Genomic DNA, 17,179 nt, shown 5'->3' with positions numbered 1-17,179 from the left:
CTGTCCATCACACTCAGTTAGCTTGTATTTAAAAATAATTCTCAAACATCCATCCAAGTCAGCAATACTTTTTTATCACGATAACTGGGCTCTAACATCTTTTCCGATAAAGATCTAATAACGGAACGGCTTCCATCTCCGCAAAAACGAATGAAAATACGTGTTCGCTTTTTGTAGCCAGTTGATGGCGATTAAGTAAGAAGTTTTTGTTTAGACGATATTATAATGGCTTTTAATATTATACTGATAAAATAACTAATAAAGTTTATAATAGTAAATAGCTAATAAAATTTAATGGGTATATTTTAATGTGAAAACTTATTTAGCGGCATGCACTTTCATTCTGATGGGTAATATAAATTTGATTAGCGAATCGAACGAAGGCCGGGCGCGCACTAGCGCGAGCGGCCAAGCCGCGGCGGCCATCGAGATAGATGCCTTGGCTTAAACCCGGGCGCGCTAGCATCCAAGCCGCAGCTGCGGCCAGCGGGGCTAAAATGGTCGCTTTGAAGAATCATGATATGAATCATAATATGATTCATTTTTCTAAAATCGCAAAGCTCTGCTTGCAATTCATTTCTGTATTTTTGTACTGATTTGACATATTTTGTAAGTTTGACAGTTTTGACAATTATTCATTTGCTGAATTGATTGAGAGGAATTGCTAAATTGTGACCATTTTAGCCCCGCAGGTCGCAGCGGCCATCGAGGTAGATACTTTAGTATAAAATCGCCATAGACTATTGGGCTTAGTATGAAACCGCACGCGCCATAGACCACGCGCACCTGGCCGCAACGCGACCAGCGGCCACACCATACTTTCGATGGCCGCCGCGACCTGGCCGCTACGGCCAAAGAATTCTATTTAAACTTAAATAGAAGTTTTTGGCTGCGGCCTGGCTGCTAGTGCGCGCCCGGGCTAAAAAAGCAAAATGCGACAAAAACTAAACTCATCTGAAAAACCCACAAAATCTAGCAAAAAGTATTTGTTCTTTACAGTCCCTTCCTACATTTTGCTTCTTTATTTAAGGGCGTACACTTACTTGCAGTTTATAAGGGATATCTGCACACTCCATGTTAATTACATGACCCGGAATTTCGTAAACACAAAAAGGTGCGGGTTTTTTATGCGTGTTCCAAACATTTTTGCATGTCATCGGAAAACTGCGGTGTCATGACCCCGAGTAATAACCCCGAACGTTATGGTGTTTGCATTTTTTAATAAATAAAGTAAATAAAGAGGGGAGGAATAAAACATGGAGTAAAAGAGATGGAGTGCTATTTTGTGGTTTTCAAGAGAGGCTTAACCTAATTTAATATGCTAAAACTATAGATACACATAATATAATTTATCACACCGAAACATTTTTAACGGCATGGAGGTGATGCATAATGTAGTCAGTATATTATTTATTTAAACCTAAATGATGATATTGTTACTAACAAAATTTGTAAGCCTTTACCAACAATGAGAGTCTATGTTACTTGATTAAACTTTTTCATTTCATTTTCATTTTTCATGATAAAAATTAACCTCTATTGTTACCTTGATCTCAAAAAATCTCCAGTTAGATAGGTACGGACACATCTACATAGGTAGGTATAGGTATCAATATAAACCAATTTAGATAGTTTGCTTAGAAGTTCGAATGACAAAAGGCAGACAAACGCATTTTTTTATTAATAAGGGGGCAAACGAGCAAACGGATCACCTGATGGAAAGCAACTACTGTCGCCCATGGACACTTGCAACATTGGATGAGATGCAGGTGCGTTTCCAGTCTTTTAAGATGTTTGACAATGTCTGGCGTCGCGATTCAGCAATAGTACTGGGGCTAGAACGCTACAAAGTCAACCAATAGTCTGTGGCGGTACCCACAATTCGCCTAACATTCCTGCATCGCGCTATCGAAGTTTTCTAATCGCGTCGGTATATATACGACAGCTGAAATGTATCATGTCTCCGGCCTGACCGAGCATAACACCTCGCTCGGTCGGAAGATCTTCCTTTTGTGGCCACCACGCATATCCCACAAGTATGCACAAAGAAACCTTAGAACGACAGAAAAAGTACAAGTCTCGCTTTTGCTTAGCCTTAACTAAGTGCACACAAAGACCGCCGTCCGTAATATTTTGTATTTTCAAGTCACATACACACTTGTAAGTTATAACCGCGTTTAGAACTAACTGTTTCAAAGCAAACCACTTTAAAGAAAGTTCTTAGAATTACAAATGAAAGCTTATAAATACAGCTTTAGGTTTGCGGGATCTCTCTCGCGAAGTTTTGTTGTTTATTATGGTTAAAAATAAAACTATTGACACATGAAATTTAAACACATAAAGAAACTCAAGAAGAAGTATATATAAAGACAGACAAACAAATATTTTTTACTATATCACGCCCGCAACTACTTTACGCCGATTCCATTTATCCGGGAAAATACTATCCTATTTTCCTCCTTTCCCGGGACTCAAAGTATCAAAATTGGTTGTGAAGAGTTCCTCTTCACGTTCAAACAGACAGACACATTTTCGCATTTGAAGACCACACGGGAAAAACAAGGAATGTCAAAAAAGTACAATCAAGAGAAAAACAGTTTTATATAGTTTGAAAGTCTATATTACTTTCATTTTACGGTCTTTGATTTGATATTTTTACCCAATTCTTATTTTTTGTCATACAATGTTTCCCTAAAAAGCTAATATAACAAATGGCATTAAAAATTCAGTTTCACAAAAAAGGTGACATTAGCTTTGTCCACACTGTGCCTTTTTTGTTCATCAAGGGCATGCGTTATAGAGCAGTCAACAGCGAACGTGAGGCATGCCCGCGAGGGCAGTGGACAGTGTGGACATAGCTATTTATTGTTTTTCCCGTGTGGTTTTCATTTATAATATTAGTAGGCATAGAAGTATGGATTGCAATAGTATGATCCACAGCAGAATACAGAAACTTCTCGTTTGAAAGTTGGTAAAAAATATAATGAATTTGGATTGCCAGCCGCGGAGCTCTTGTATTATAATGCAAGTCATGTAATGCCGTTTTTACACCATCTCCAATCTACAGAAACATAATGCATAATAGCTTACACCATAAAAACGAACTGTAAGAGAATTTGCCAAAATTACATTGAGTCCCTCGCGTATAATATTGTAAATTGCGTAAGCTGCTGCAGCCTTTTTATAGGAGTGAAACACATAACAGAAAATAATATTTTTATGGTGTTTGGAGTTACAAAAAATCTTTTTTTTGTTTCTTTTTAATAATTTTGTACATTTTATCCTAAAACACTAATTATTATTTAGGGGACCGTTTGGACCTAGATTATTTCCACTCATTTTAACCCCTGAAGAGTACAAACAAAACTTTTGAAAAAAAAAATATAACTTTTTTTAATCCCCAAAAATGGGGTTAAATAATTAAGCACTTGATAAGTAGGTACATTAACGGTATTGATATTGATATGATGTAGGTGTAAATATACGACATTTTTCATCCCAAAGGGCTGAAGGTTTAAAAAATTAACCAAGCGCGTGCTAAACACCTTTGAACAGTCGTGATGAAGTAGTAGGGCGTAGAGCGTAGGGCTGGCGAAGGGACGATTTGCTGGCTCATTGCCCTTTAGGCTCCACTGAGCCTATCGCTTATTAAACAACCAGCTTCCCCCCCGACTCTGTCTACGTTTATTTTGAGTGAGAAATTGTAGTTATTTTGGGCCACAAAAACGAATATGAAAAATATGTTTGCTTGCAACAAAAAGGCTTCAAAGATTCTGCGCTGATTTTGATGATATTTGGCACTAATATAGTGTAGGCCATGGAGTAAGATATAGGCTGGTTTTTATTGCAAAAATAATACTGCTTTTCTATAGAACGTCTACTTATAATATAGTTATTATTATAATTCTTAACAGCGACCATATAATGGTCGCTGTTAAGAATTTGTGTACTAGCCCACAAAAAATTACGTATTGAGTTATGAATGTATGACCGGCTCGACCGGAGAAATACCACGGGCTCACAGAAAACCGGCGTGAAACAGCGCTTGCGCTGTATTTCGCCGAGTGAGTGAATTTACCGGAGGCCCAATTCCCTACCCTTCCCTACCTTACCTCCCCTACCTTGTAACCCAATCCCCTTTTAAAAGGCCGTCAACGCACATGCAGCTCTTCTGATGTTGCGTGTGTCCATGAGCGACGGAAGTTGCTTTCCATCAGGTGACCCGTTTGCTCGTTTGCCCCCTTATTTCATAAAAAATTGATTTATCACAATTTTATTTATTAGTAGAGATCAAGCTTTATGCAACTTTAGCTCCGTTCAATTTTTATCCGGGCTAAGATTTTAATGTCATTATAGAACTGAGCATTGCAACTTTTGTAATTAAGATTCGAGTCAATTAAAATTAATTTATGTCTGGCTGAGTTTCTGCCTGTTGGGTTTCAAAAAGAAGGATAAAAACATGATAGTGATAAAAAAAGAAGAGGGTACTTGTCCCTTCGCTTTTCTCTAAAGTTGTCCTATTATTTCAATCCAAATTTTTATTGCTGATAATAATTATTAAAATTATCTTAAACATGTCTAAATTTAATATTTACACATTTATGGACATACTTTAAGGAATTATGGCTTTCTAGCAATCTCTTCAAGTTACAAGTAATTTTTATTCTGAGGCCATATTTTTTAAACTGAGGTGTTATTAAATCATAATTTTTTGTTACAGATAGCAACCGTGCAAGTATCACAGGACCTAGAGAATAATACTCGTAGATAAACAGAAGGTAAGAAATCTTTTAATACATTCTATGGTAAAAATCGGATCTGCTGTATCTAAGCCAAACTTTGGTAAAAAAGTAGCTGTTTAGATTTAATAAAAAATATGTTTCAAATGATTATAATAATTATTAATGATTTAATAGTGGTTCTACTCTTTAAGCTCTATGTCTTATATAAACATTTTACAATATTAGAGATTTCTCTATTAAAATTAAATGACTGAATATTTGCTACAATTAATGAAAAATAGTTTTGACGTCTGCATGTATCTCTTTTTAAAAACGTGATGATAATTATAATAGACCTCTGTAAACTCGTCCTACTAGGACGAGATCCTAGGTGACAATCAACCATCTATGTCCAATTTATTACAATATATTGTTATGTATTTATATAATATATTATCTCAGTTCATATAATATATTATAACTTTATTAGGTGGCTTTGTATAATTGTGGGTAATATACCGACTACAAGACCAAATACATGAACAAAATGTTTGCAATTTAAATGCGGTTGATACCCTGATCGGTTTCGATTGAAAACACCCAAAGTATTTAAATTTTAAAATCCACAGTTGATAAATAGAAAATGAGGGTATTACGTACATGTAATACTGGATACTGGAATTACATCGCGTTTCGCGAAATTGAACTCTATGCAGTCATTTTACAGTTGAAATTCCCGGGCGCTCGGATGAAAATTTTAATATTGTGGAATTGTAAAAAGAACAATGCAAATTCGCCTGATGTATTCCGTAATATTTAATATGGCCAAGATGAAATCGTACGTTGTTTAAGAATAATGTAAAAATATTTATATCCAATGTACATTACGTAAAAGCTTTTTGTTTTTTTTTTTAATGAAATGGCAAATAAGAGAAAATTCTGATCACGATTCTAGCCAAAATAATAATATTGTTGATGTAACTGTTGATGTTTAAAGTATAAAAATAGGATGAAGTCATCGCCCAATTTAAATATTGCTGTTAGTCATTCCGAATTGGAATGATAAAATTAAAGAGTGTTCGCTTTGCTAGGGGCCAACTTCTGTCTCACGAATCTATAATGAATAATAATTTATGTTTTAAAATCTTTGCTCTAGTTCCAGAACAAAAACTAAACCATAGCTTTGTTTTTCCCAATATCACATAAATGAAAAATATCCTTAATTCGCTCTCACATAAACGATGAACCGTAATTGTAGACTTCAAATTGCTAATTTCAATTACTTAAACACAACATAAGCACTTACGGTCTTACCACAAAAGATCTAAACATCTATTGAACAGTTGTTTTGAGACCATTATGTCCTGATTTTTTTCTCTAATCGACTGTTCAACAGGTGTTTAAATCTTTTGTAGTAAGACCGTCGATATTTACGCTAACGATTCACTTCGAACATGTTTTCAAACTAGCATAAGCGGCAAAATACTAAAAGGCGAAGCGAGTATCTGTGAAATGCACGTCGAAAATCAATTTTGTAACATCAGGCGACGCGACGTCATCGGAAAAATAACAGCTGCAATAATCCCACGTTACGGGGAAATAGAACTCCTGTAGTGGCATGTTTGCCTGGTATTTTCTAGCACAGTGTTTTTCAACCTGTGTCGCGACCTCCTAGGGTGGGGTCGCGTCGCTTCTGTAGGGAGGTCGCCAGAAGTCGAGAGTACCATTTCAGTAAAAAATAATAAAGATTAAAATGATTGATATAATAATATAGGAAAATTGTAAGAAAAGGGTATATTCATAAACAGATAAACATACATAAAAAGCAAAAGGGTTGAGGTGTCGTGAATTATTTTTCACACCAGGGGGGTTCCATCGCAAAAAGGGTTGAAAAACACTGCTCTACGAATCGCGTGCGTCATTTTCCTACTCGTTCACAGACTCATGGGGAAATTATAGAACTCCTGTAGTGGCATGTTTGCCTGGTAGGAATCGCACGTACAATTTTTCTACGCGTAAAGGCAAAACTGGGACCATTTCGTGTTGTTTGGGACCATTTTGATATTTCAAATAAGATATTGACGTTAATGCTGTTAAGTTCATTTTTATTGCTCGAATTTTTTTTTCCTGTTTTAAAAATACGATTTTGAAATAATATTAAACTTGCTAGTTGCTACATGCAGAACACGCGACCTGATTGAAAATACGTAAGTATGTATAAAAAAACGTGATACTTATAAAAAAAGTATCACGTTTTTTTATACACGTTATCATAGTAGCCTATCCCAAAAAAGTACAAAGTGCAACTTAAGAAGATATCACTTAGAAAAACATAAGAAGACAATCACTTGCTGATCAACCTATATTATGATGTGAATCAATCACGACCTAATAATACTAATTACAGAAATATTAAGCTTTATCATGACGGGAAAGTGCAAAAAGTACTCAAGCGCTCTGCAGTGTTACGCATTCTGTGTCCGCATTTTTATGAAAGAAACTATTTTCAGTTTTCCAAACTGTTTGTAAATCCACTCACGTCTATCACAAATCTGCAGTAAATAAAAACTTGTCCATGCACGAAAAAATCAAATTTGATTTAGATTCAACAATAAAATATATCCCGTTGACTTTATCGCTAAGGCTCGGTTCATAACACAAAATACGCTAACAAAATTCACTTTAAACTCAGCATAACACATACTTAGGTAATTCTTTCTGAGATAAAAAGGAGCGTCTAGGATTTTAAGCGATTTCTCACTTGTCGTCTTTATCTTCAAAAATAATGTTGTTTACTATTTTGTTGCAACAAAACTCGTATGTCACAGTAAAATGTATGGATCAATTTATCGTAATAAACAATTCTTTATCCTAACCCAGAACTTGATGTATTAACATTGTCTAAGTTTAAGTGGTGACAAATAGACAGTATTGCATTTAAAATATTAACACGGATAGATTTTAAAATACTCTGTTAGCTAGAATACTGTGTTGGCTTCAACTCGTCCCACTAGGACGAGGTCCGTTTAGCCGAGCTTCCAACTTACCCAAAATATAGCCTTTGTCCCGGTCATAACCGTACATGGAACTGGGACATAAATGGGAAATTCCCGGATAAATGGGAATAAAATCGGATGAGCGGGACATTCATGAAGATATATGCCAGATGGGCCGTTAAAAATACATTCCAATTGTTTCTGACGTGCAGTTCATGTTACTTAATTTAACTCGTTCCGGCTTAACTTCCGATCGGCCGGTTTTTTGTAAACCGGTGTTGAACCGGGCACTTTCGGCGATATCGGTAATTGGTATAATACCGTGACATAAACGTAAAGTTTTAAACAAGTTTATGGCGCATCGCAGACGACAGACTATCCGTGACGCACATTTTAGTCCGTGGTTCGGCCTAGAGCGCACCACGACTTTATGCAGTGCGATTATTTTATCACTTATAATACCACAAGAGCTTCAAAATTATCGGGTATATTATCGGGATAATTTTGAAGCTCGTGTGGTATTCGGGGGATTATTTTTCCGTCCCAAATGTCGGCCAATATAATTAGAATTTGTTTTTTATATATAGCAACTACCAGAAAAAATTTTCAAAAAATTATCAGTATAATACCATGTAGGTTGTACCACGTGACGTCGAATGGTGCAATTCTATTGGTCGATATTTGGGTCGGAAAAATAATCAGTATAATACCATGTAGGTTGTACCACGTGACGTCGAATGGTGCAATTCTATTGGTCGATATTTGGGTCGGAAAAATAATCGCAGAAATACAACGTATGAGTTAGTATGACAGTGCGCGCACATGCGAGTAAATAATCGCAGCGATTTTAAAATTGTGATTTGTCACATTTTGCTGCGACTGCTCGCGACGCGATTGTCGCGAAAGTAAAATGCAGAATATGAAATTGTGTGTACAATATTTTTGCCAAAAAAAATATTGAAGCCTACAAAAAAGTTTTCCGATAAGTAGATATTACTTATCGGAAAGAACACAAACTATTTTCTATATACAATCTAGGGTAAACGTGTGAGAGTCCACAAAGAATCTAAAAATAGCCTCCACAAAGAACTTTAAAAGGTCCAAAGAGCGCAAGTTTCTTACAACAGAACATTAGGAAGAAAGACCTTTTTATTTAATTTAAAAAGGTTTTTGTTGCAATGGGAAGGGAACTTTGTATGAACCTTTGTGACTCTTTCATTTGTCATTATCATCTTTCGATTAGCCTGAATTAGAAAGAGTCTTATAAGTAATGGTTAGTCTTTGAGAGCGTCCAGGTTTGATTTCAGAATGGTATCCTTTGATACCATTCTGAAATCAAACCTGTCAAAGTATCTGTCAAAGACAGAAGTATCTGTCTTTGACAGATACTTCTAAACCACTGAGGCTTCTAGCGTCCAAGTCTTCATGGGTCTAAAATCATCACATCATATTTCATTTAATTTATGTGTTTATAATTTTTCTGTCTTAAAGGTCTTAACTTTATATTTTGATTAGAAGAAGCCCGCAACTCCGTTGCACCGAAATTCGTTTAACGCGTAGGAATCGTAAAATTTTCCGGCATAAATAGTATTCTATGTCCTTTCCCGGTACTCAAAGTACCTCTATACCAAATTTCAGCAAAATCGGTTCAGTGGTTTCGGCGGAAAGGGGTAACAGACAGACACACTTTCGCATTTAAATACTAGTATGGATTATAAGATTAGTATGTTTGTTATATAATATTTAGTTCTGCATATTCCTCATTCAATTTCATATGTAATTTTAATCAAAATCGGCTTAGGACTCAGATATTGAAGTATATTACCGAATCTGCATAACAATACAATGTTATTATGGAATGGTAAAATGTTTATTTCGATTTCATTTTTAGCTAAGCGAAGGATTATATCGGATAACTGAATAAAATAACCGTCTTTATTGAAATGACAAATATGGATACGATTTATCCTGGATTATACATTATATTATACATATATTGTATCTCAGAGGATATAACATGTTCTGGGTGAACTATTATTACTAAAAGGGAATGAAAAATCCGAAACAATAGATTACAGCAAAAGTTGCTAACCTCGTTTTGTTATTTTACTAATATCCGTATTAATATTATTAGTACGATAGTGGGTATATCTCTTACCTCTTCACGTTTAAACCACCGAACCGATTTTTTTTTAATGAAATACCCCTTATTTCATAAAAACGAAACAAACGAGCAAACGGGTCACGAGCAACTTCCGTCGCCCATGGGCACTCGCAGCATCAGAAGAGCTGCTAGTGCGTTGCCGGCCTTTTAAGAGGGAATAGGGTAATAGGGGAGGGTAGGGAAGGGAAGGGAATAGTTGAGGGTAGGGAAGGGAATAGGGTAGGGGTTAGGGGATTGGGCCTCCGGTAAACTCACTCACTCGGCGAAACACAGCGCAAGCGCTGTTTCACGCCGGTTTTCTGTGAGAACGTGGTATTTATCCGGTCGAGCCGGCCCATTCGTGCCGAAGCACGGCTCTCCCACGTATGTGGGATTTTGCTGGGGATAGACATTAGACATAGTACTTTGAGTTCCGGGAAAGGATAAAGGATACTTTTCATCCCGGAGAAAATGACAATTCCCCGTGATTATTTGGTAAAGGCAAGAAATTGCCTTTACCAAATAATTTAGTGTTTGGAAAGGGTAGAATAGAACTCTCTTATTTTATCAATTATAAATATTAAATTAAACTCTGAGTGAATATTATTTAGTTGCTAACTGACGAACGCAACATATTTTATTGTTATAATTTTTTGTTCTCATGTAAGTGATATATTGTAAGTCTTAATGAGAAAGTATTTATTAAACTAATACAATAAAACTAAATTACAATAAAAACTAGCGTACCTATATAAGTAAAAAAAAAAAAAGAGAACAGTTTAAATATAAAAAAGGTTGTCATCCAGACTGCTGCCTTTAGGGAGAGTGCCCAGAATACTAGCCACATTGCCCCGCTGTAAGGCCAGGCTTAATCGGCCAAAATACGCTCCAGCCCTCTGGTCATCTGTGCGATCTATGAGGCGGGATGATATAAGATTGAAAAACTTTTTCATATCATCCCCCCATGGGCTTAACGTTTCAAACGCATTTTCATGAGAATAAATATCTTTAAACCTAAACCTAAACTAATTTTGGCACTACGGACTTCCGTGCGCCATCTAGTATTATATTTAAAGGATAAAAACTACATTGTATCCCTAAGCGTAAGTATTTGAGTTCCCTAAGGGATGAAAATTCAAAAACCCTTTCCTAATACCCCTGAGGATACTTGCCCCTATCTCCGGGGTGTAGGCTTTCAGGCTATCGATTTTAGATGTATACAGCCTTATTTTTTGTGACGTTTCCCTAGCAATATAGAGTTTCACGTTTCAGAGAGGCCACACTGCTTCAAAGCGTTGCGTTGTCGCAGCGGAACAACGCATTTCAGCGACACGATAATACAATGCAGAATTTTACGACTTAAGAGAGAACGCGGTTGCAGTAGAATTAAAACGAAGAAACTATTGCCATCACGCTTCTCCCTGCGCCGGCACGTGTATTGTGATAGAGACAGATACAGTAAATTGAGGTAACGTAGTCCTCTGATTCTTCCTTCAAAATAGAGCCTATCTAATTAATATTTTTATAAATATCTTCAGAAGAATGAGTCCTTGCCTCTACGTTTTTATTTTATCTTAAAGACCTTTCAAATTAGTTTTATGGTTAGTGAATTGGCGGGGTACGGAGAATTAATTTTTTGCGATTTTGGAAGGATCATAATTATATTTTTATTTATAAGTGAATTTAGAAGAAATCGAACTTAGAGGCGCATAGCTTTAACAGATCCCAATATTGTACAAAAAATAATTTGTCTAGACGCATTGTCCAGGGAGTAAATTGGGGAATACGTTTGTATGGAAAAACAGTGTTAGCGTTTCCTCTTAATAGAGGCCATGACCTCTATTAAGACGTAAAATTCTGCATTGTATACTACTCTAAGGTGTTGTAGAAACGGAACAACATATTGCCACAGCTGCGTTGCAGGGACGTGCGACCATACAATATTATAGAATTTCACGTCTTAGGAAAGGCTATTTTTCTTGGAGGCGTTGTGCTCTAAAAACGGTAAAACGCTTTGCTACAGCTGCGTTGTGACAACGCGCGACAATACAAGATAATACGCAATACATCGACCACGTAGAGGCTATGTTGTGGTCGTTGATGCATTATGCCATATCACAAGCCCCGCCATTCACTTAGCTAGAACATAATTTTTCAATTATATTTATGGCGCATTTAATATTACTTGAAATCGCCCAGTGGTCGTAATTCGACCTTAGTTTCAACGACATTAGGACTACTACCTATATTTCGTAAAAAACATATTGACTTTATCATATTTTTTTCAACTCTTGTCTCTGGGACTCAGCTGATCTCAGACTGGCCGTGTAAGCATTGTCTTATAGTATCTCAGATTCAATAAAAAAAACTATAATCCATTTTCAATTTGTCAACTTGTTGTCAACAGACTTAAACCATAAATAAAAGAGTATAATTCGTAAGTACAGGCTTGTCACTCAAAAATCTGTCATCTTCTTGAGTGTGTTTGTTGTAGTGTGTGTAATGTTTTATTTGTTAAAAAAATGTATGATAAAAGCATAACTTCAAAATAATATTAGCTCGATGCACTCCTTCACCATATAAACTATAACTGTGCACGCAACGTTTCCCCATTTTTCGTAAAAAGGGTTACAAAGATTTTCGTTCGCGTATTAATATTATGATATGATTAGTAATTCATCGTTTTGGACAAAAAGCAGGGTCTGGAACATGGCCAAAATATATTACAAAACGTCACAGGGTTACCGCAGCGATAACCCTGTGTTATAGTTGTTAGCAAGTAAAGTGCTACTTAAGCCTATGATGGATGTCCTTACGATAGGAGAACCTTGAAAAATTGCCATTAACTCTATATTAAAGTAACATATTATGTTTTTTTTATGAAATAAGGGGGCAAACGAGCAAACGGGTCACCTGATGGAAAGCAACTTCCGTCGCCCATGGGCACTTGCAACATCAGAAGCAGCAAGAGCTGCAGATGCGTTGCCGGCCTTTTAAGAGGGAATAGGGGAGGGTAAGGAAGGGAATAGGGTAGGGGATTGGGCCTCCGGTAAACTCACTCACTTGGCAAAACACAACGCTGTTTCACGCCGGTTTTCTGTGAGCCCGTAGTATTTCTCCGGTTGAGCCGGCCCATTCGTGCCGAAGCATGGCTCTACCACTTAAAATCTGCTCTCTTTTTGTTTGAGTAAGTTTTTAGTAAAAAGAGGCGGATGCGAAGTTTACAATAATTGCCCAAAACTAGATGTCCCAACTTTGTTTATGCAGAAATTCATTTATTGTGCGGTAACCATATTTTTTATGATAAAAGCGTTTCTTTTTTTTTGGGACTTAAAAGTTTATTATGCAATTGTATATTATAAGTGTATATCTATACCATATACACTTTCATATTTATAGAACTAAAGTTAGTATACTCTTAAATATAAAATTCTTGTGTCACAACGTTAGTTACCGTACTCCTCCGCAACGGCCTTACTGTTTTTACCAAATTTTATATGCACTTTCAGTGGGTCTGAGAATCGGCTACTGGGTCCTTTTATATTGATAAGTGCATTTGTTGAATAAATGATAGTAAATTATTACAACTCGAGACTGACGACGACCATTGTTTGTGCGATGGGATAGCGATGGACGTTGCCATGGTGACATACTTATTTAGTCACTTCAATAAAAGAATATGGGTGAAATATGTACTTTATATGGCAAAACAACGTTTTCCGGGACCGTTAGTATTATATAATATTATATTAGATAATATTTAAGGTTCTCATAAGATATTTTATGAGACAAAAAGATCTTTTGCCTTACAAATATTATTCGGAACCATAAAGTTAATATTATACCTAGCGGAATAGAGCAACAACCTCGAGCTGTAAAACGTAACCGAAATTGGTTTCATCTGTGTAAAAATATGTATACGTATACACTTACACAAGCATGATTGAACATGATTTCTATGAGATTAAATTATTATCAACGTGCGGCACGTGCCGACTGGACGTCAAAAAAATAGTGCTGCTGTCATGTATCACACGTCTCTTTTTACCACGCAGTGTTACTGATAGTGACATCTCTCTTGCTCAGGCCTTTGTGTCTCTATTCCGCTAGGTATATTAACTTTATGATCGGAACATATAAAGCAAATGACCAGAAAAATATTGACAAAATACCTCACATAGTTTCCGCAAGAAAAAGTTTAAATGAAAGCTTCGAAGTTCGTCACGCGTGCTTTTGCAGAACTTTCTATCGAGCTTACCTGTTAATATTCGACACGAGTCGAAGAGCTTAAAGCCCTGGCTTAATTTATGTAGGATATCATTTCCTTTAATTAACATTCTAGACCTCATATTTTAGTCAGGACACAATGTTATTACATACAGTATTTAAATTTAGCTAAGTCATTTAAATCATAGTTTTTAAACATCAGACGTCTCGGTCTCAAAGAATATAAGTATATTTCTTTTGCTCTCTGTCATCTGAAGGTGATTTAATGTATAGTTTCATGCGTGAGCCAGGCAGAATAGTATGAAGATGGCCTACTGTACCTATTTATATTGTGTTCAGGGTTTGTAAATATTTATAGTCTTTTTAGCAGCAAGGTTTTCAAATTAATACTTTCTCCGACGCTAAGTTTACTTAAGGAAGCTTCTTATAATCATGAAGCTATACAGAATGTAACAAAACTAAGTGATAATACTTTAGGGTGTGTATGAGTCCCCTATACAGAGTTCGCTGTATAAGGAACACATACACACCCTAAAGTATAATCACTTAGTTTTGTTACACTCTTATAACCTAACGGCTAATCATAATGCTGGCTTCTCACGGTGCGTAATATCAGGAGCCGCGCTGCACCGAGCCGATTTGTACGAGCAAGCACGAGCCAACAGCGAGCCCGCGCTACCCGTTCTCACAGCGCGTAATATAACGAGCCGCTCGAGACGCGCCGAGCCGCGCCTTTGAAGTTATCGAATTTGATCGGATCAGACGCACCTGCTCGAGCCAGCCACCTCGAGCGACCCCCTTCACACAGTGCTTGTGTGTGTGAGAAGCCAGCATAAGAAGTATTTCTATCCAAGTGTCGTTTGCCAATCTAAGGCAATTTATACGTGGAAGAGCCATGCTTCGGCACGAATGGGCCGGCTCGACCGGAGAAATACCACGTTCTCACAGAAAACCGGCTTGAAACAGCGCTTGCGCTGTGTTTCTCCGAGTGAGTGAGTTTACCGAAGGCCCAATTCCCTTCCCTATCCTCCCCTATTCCCTTCCCTTGCCATCCCTACCCTCCCCTATTACCCTATTCCCTCTTAAAAGGCCGGCAACGCACCTGCAGCTCTTCTGATGCTGCGAGTGTCCATGGGCGACGGAAGTTGCTTTCCATCCGGTGGCTCGTTTGTTTGTTGCTTATTTTATTTAAAAAAAAATGTGTGGTATATGACGCTCTTAGCCTTTTTTAACCAGGTCACGTGTTAAATTAAATTTTTGCCCATCCTAAAAAGTGCACAACGCTCCTAAGGAAGTTTTGAATCCCTTTAAAGAACTCACAAATTTAAAAAGCGAATACAGAATGACGTTGGTTTTTTCTTCTAAAATATCGCTTTGATCGGATATTCGGGAACGCGTATCATCCCCGGATGATTTATTTTGACTCGCCACCTGAGCCAGGTTGTTCCGATAATACTCGCCTCTTAACCCAGAAAGCCTTACTTCAGCATGATTTTATTTGTTTTTTTCCGGAAAAATAATAGGGACAATATTTTGGGAATAAAAGGTACCTATCCTATGTGATTATATTCTTAACGCTTTTTTAAATGTACCTTTATTTACGTTTAAATCACTGGATTCAGTCCGTCGCCCATGGACACTCGCAACATCAGAAGAGCTGTTACGGTGCAGCGTTGCCGGCTCTCTTCATGAAGCTTTGCAGGTTGTATGGTCTGGAAATACTACTGGCTAAATAACTACAGTTCATTCAAGAGTTTTACGACCAATAGACCTTCCGTATACAAGGGCCTATGCACATTAACATGAATTAATTTACCTTACGGTAAACCAACGAAGAACTTTACATGCAACCCCTGAGCCCTGAGGTCTCTTGGGATTACCACATTCCAAGTATCGTCTCATTTCGTCTCATTTTCGTGCACTGACTATTGTCGCGAGCAGCCGACGACAGTCGTAAGCCGCTTGCAATCGATCGCGATGCACGGAATTGTACCTAAAGGTATGATTCGGATCAAGGCAGCATGCAGCGGGTCGCCGCGACCCGCGACCCAAACAGCCACTGCTCACTATGAAGTTGTATGGAGGACTAAACAATCAGGGCGACCCGCGTCGCGAGACAGAGAGACCGGTCGCCGCGTAAAATAGCATACCGATGTCCGCGACCCGCGACCCGAGACTGTCGCCAAGCCACTGCTTTGTATGTGTTTATATGGATGACATTCCGATTACCGCGACGCGCGACACGAGACCGGTGGGCGTGGCGCGGCAAATTTCGATGAGCGCGACCCTGTCGCGTCGATAGCAGTACCGCGACAGCCGCAGGGTAGCTGTGGTAGATATTCTATCTAGAAACACGCCGATAGGTTATTAATCATATCGAAACCGAAAATAAAATTTTTCGAATAGGCCTCTTGGATATCGTTGCTAAGCTACGGCAACGCCGCGGGTCGGTTGACGGCGGAAACTCACGGGCGCTTTTCTCATATGATTCTCATACAAGTCACTGCACTTTTTTGGTAATTGTTTATATTTTAGCACAATAAAAAGTAATGAGCCAAATTACTATTAAGTTTGGATTTCGGAATATTTCCACAGACTTTTTCCGCGGAAAATCTGTATCGAAAGGTATATTTACTTAAATATACACGATCATAAAATATTCTTTCAAATTCATTGAATATGATTTTTTACTGTGTATTTATTTATTTGTAAGATCATCTTCTTAGTTACCTATTACTTATTAGTTATTACTAATAACAGGCTGTTTACCTAATTAAAAATTATAGAGCACAAACTAATTCCAAAGCAATCATGTTCATGAAGTCTTCGAAATCCATGATGATGGAGAACGAATCCTCCGTGTAAAAGTAATACCACAGACCAGAGTAGGTAATCGACTGTACGACGTGAAAGTGGAGCTATGTATTAATTGGAAAATTAATTAATAGTTGAATAATGTAAACGAATATATTTTCAGCAACTATTCAACCGTATTGTATTTCATTATTAAAGAAAATTTTAATATGTAATAATCTTATATATAAAAATGGATTTCCAAATGTGTTAGGCACGCTAAAACTCGAAAACGGCTG

At 37.2% G+C, this 17,179-nt stretch overlaps 1 protein-coding gene across 1 annotated transcript in view; it reads left to right on the top strand.

Annotated features, from left to right (window-relative positions):
- The window catches only part of LOC121737239 (zwei Ig domain protein zig-8-like), a 217,090-nt gene that overhangs the window by 40,128 nt on the left and 159,783 nt on the right, over nucleotides 1–17,179 (top strand). The window contains exon 2 of the mRNA XM_042128848.1: nucleotides 4,721–4,778. The gene's annotated coding sequence lies outside the window, so the exon portion shown is untranslated. The remainder of the gene's footprint in view (nucleotides 1–4,720; nucleotides 4,779–17,179) is intronic.

Source organism: Aricia agestis, chromosome 20 (genome assembly GCF_905147365.1).
Source record: "Aricia agestis chromosome 20, ilAriAges1.1, whole genome shotgun sequence".
NCBI classification, from domain to species: domain Eukaryota; kingdom Metazoa; phylum Arthropoda; class Insecta; order Lepidoptera; family Lycaenidae; genus Aricia; species Aricia agestis.
Note: the sequence above shows the minus strand (reverse complement) of the source record. Positions and strands in the feature narration are given on the sequence as shown.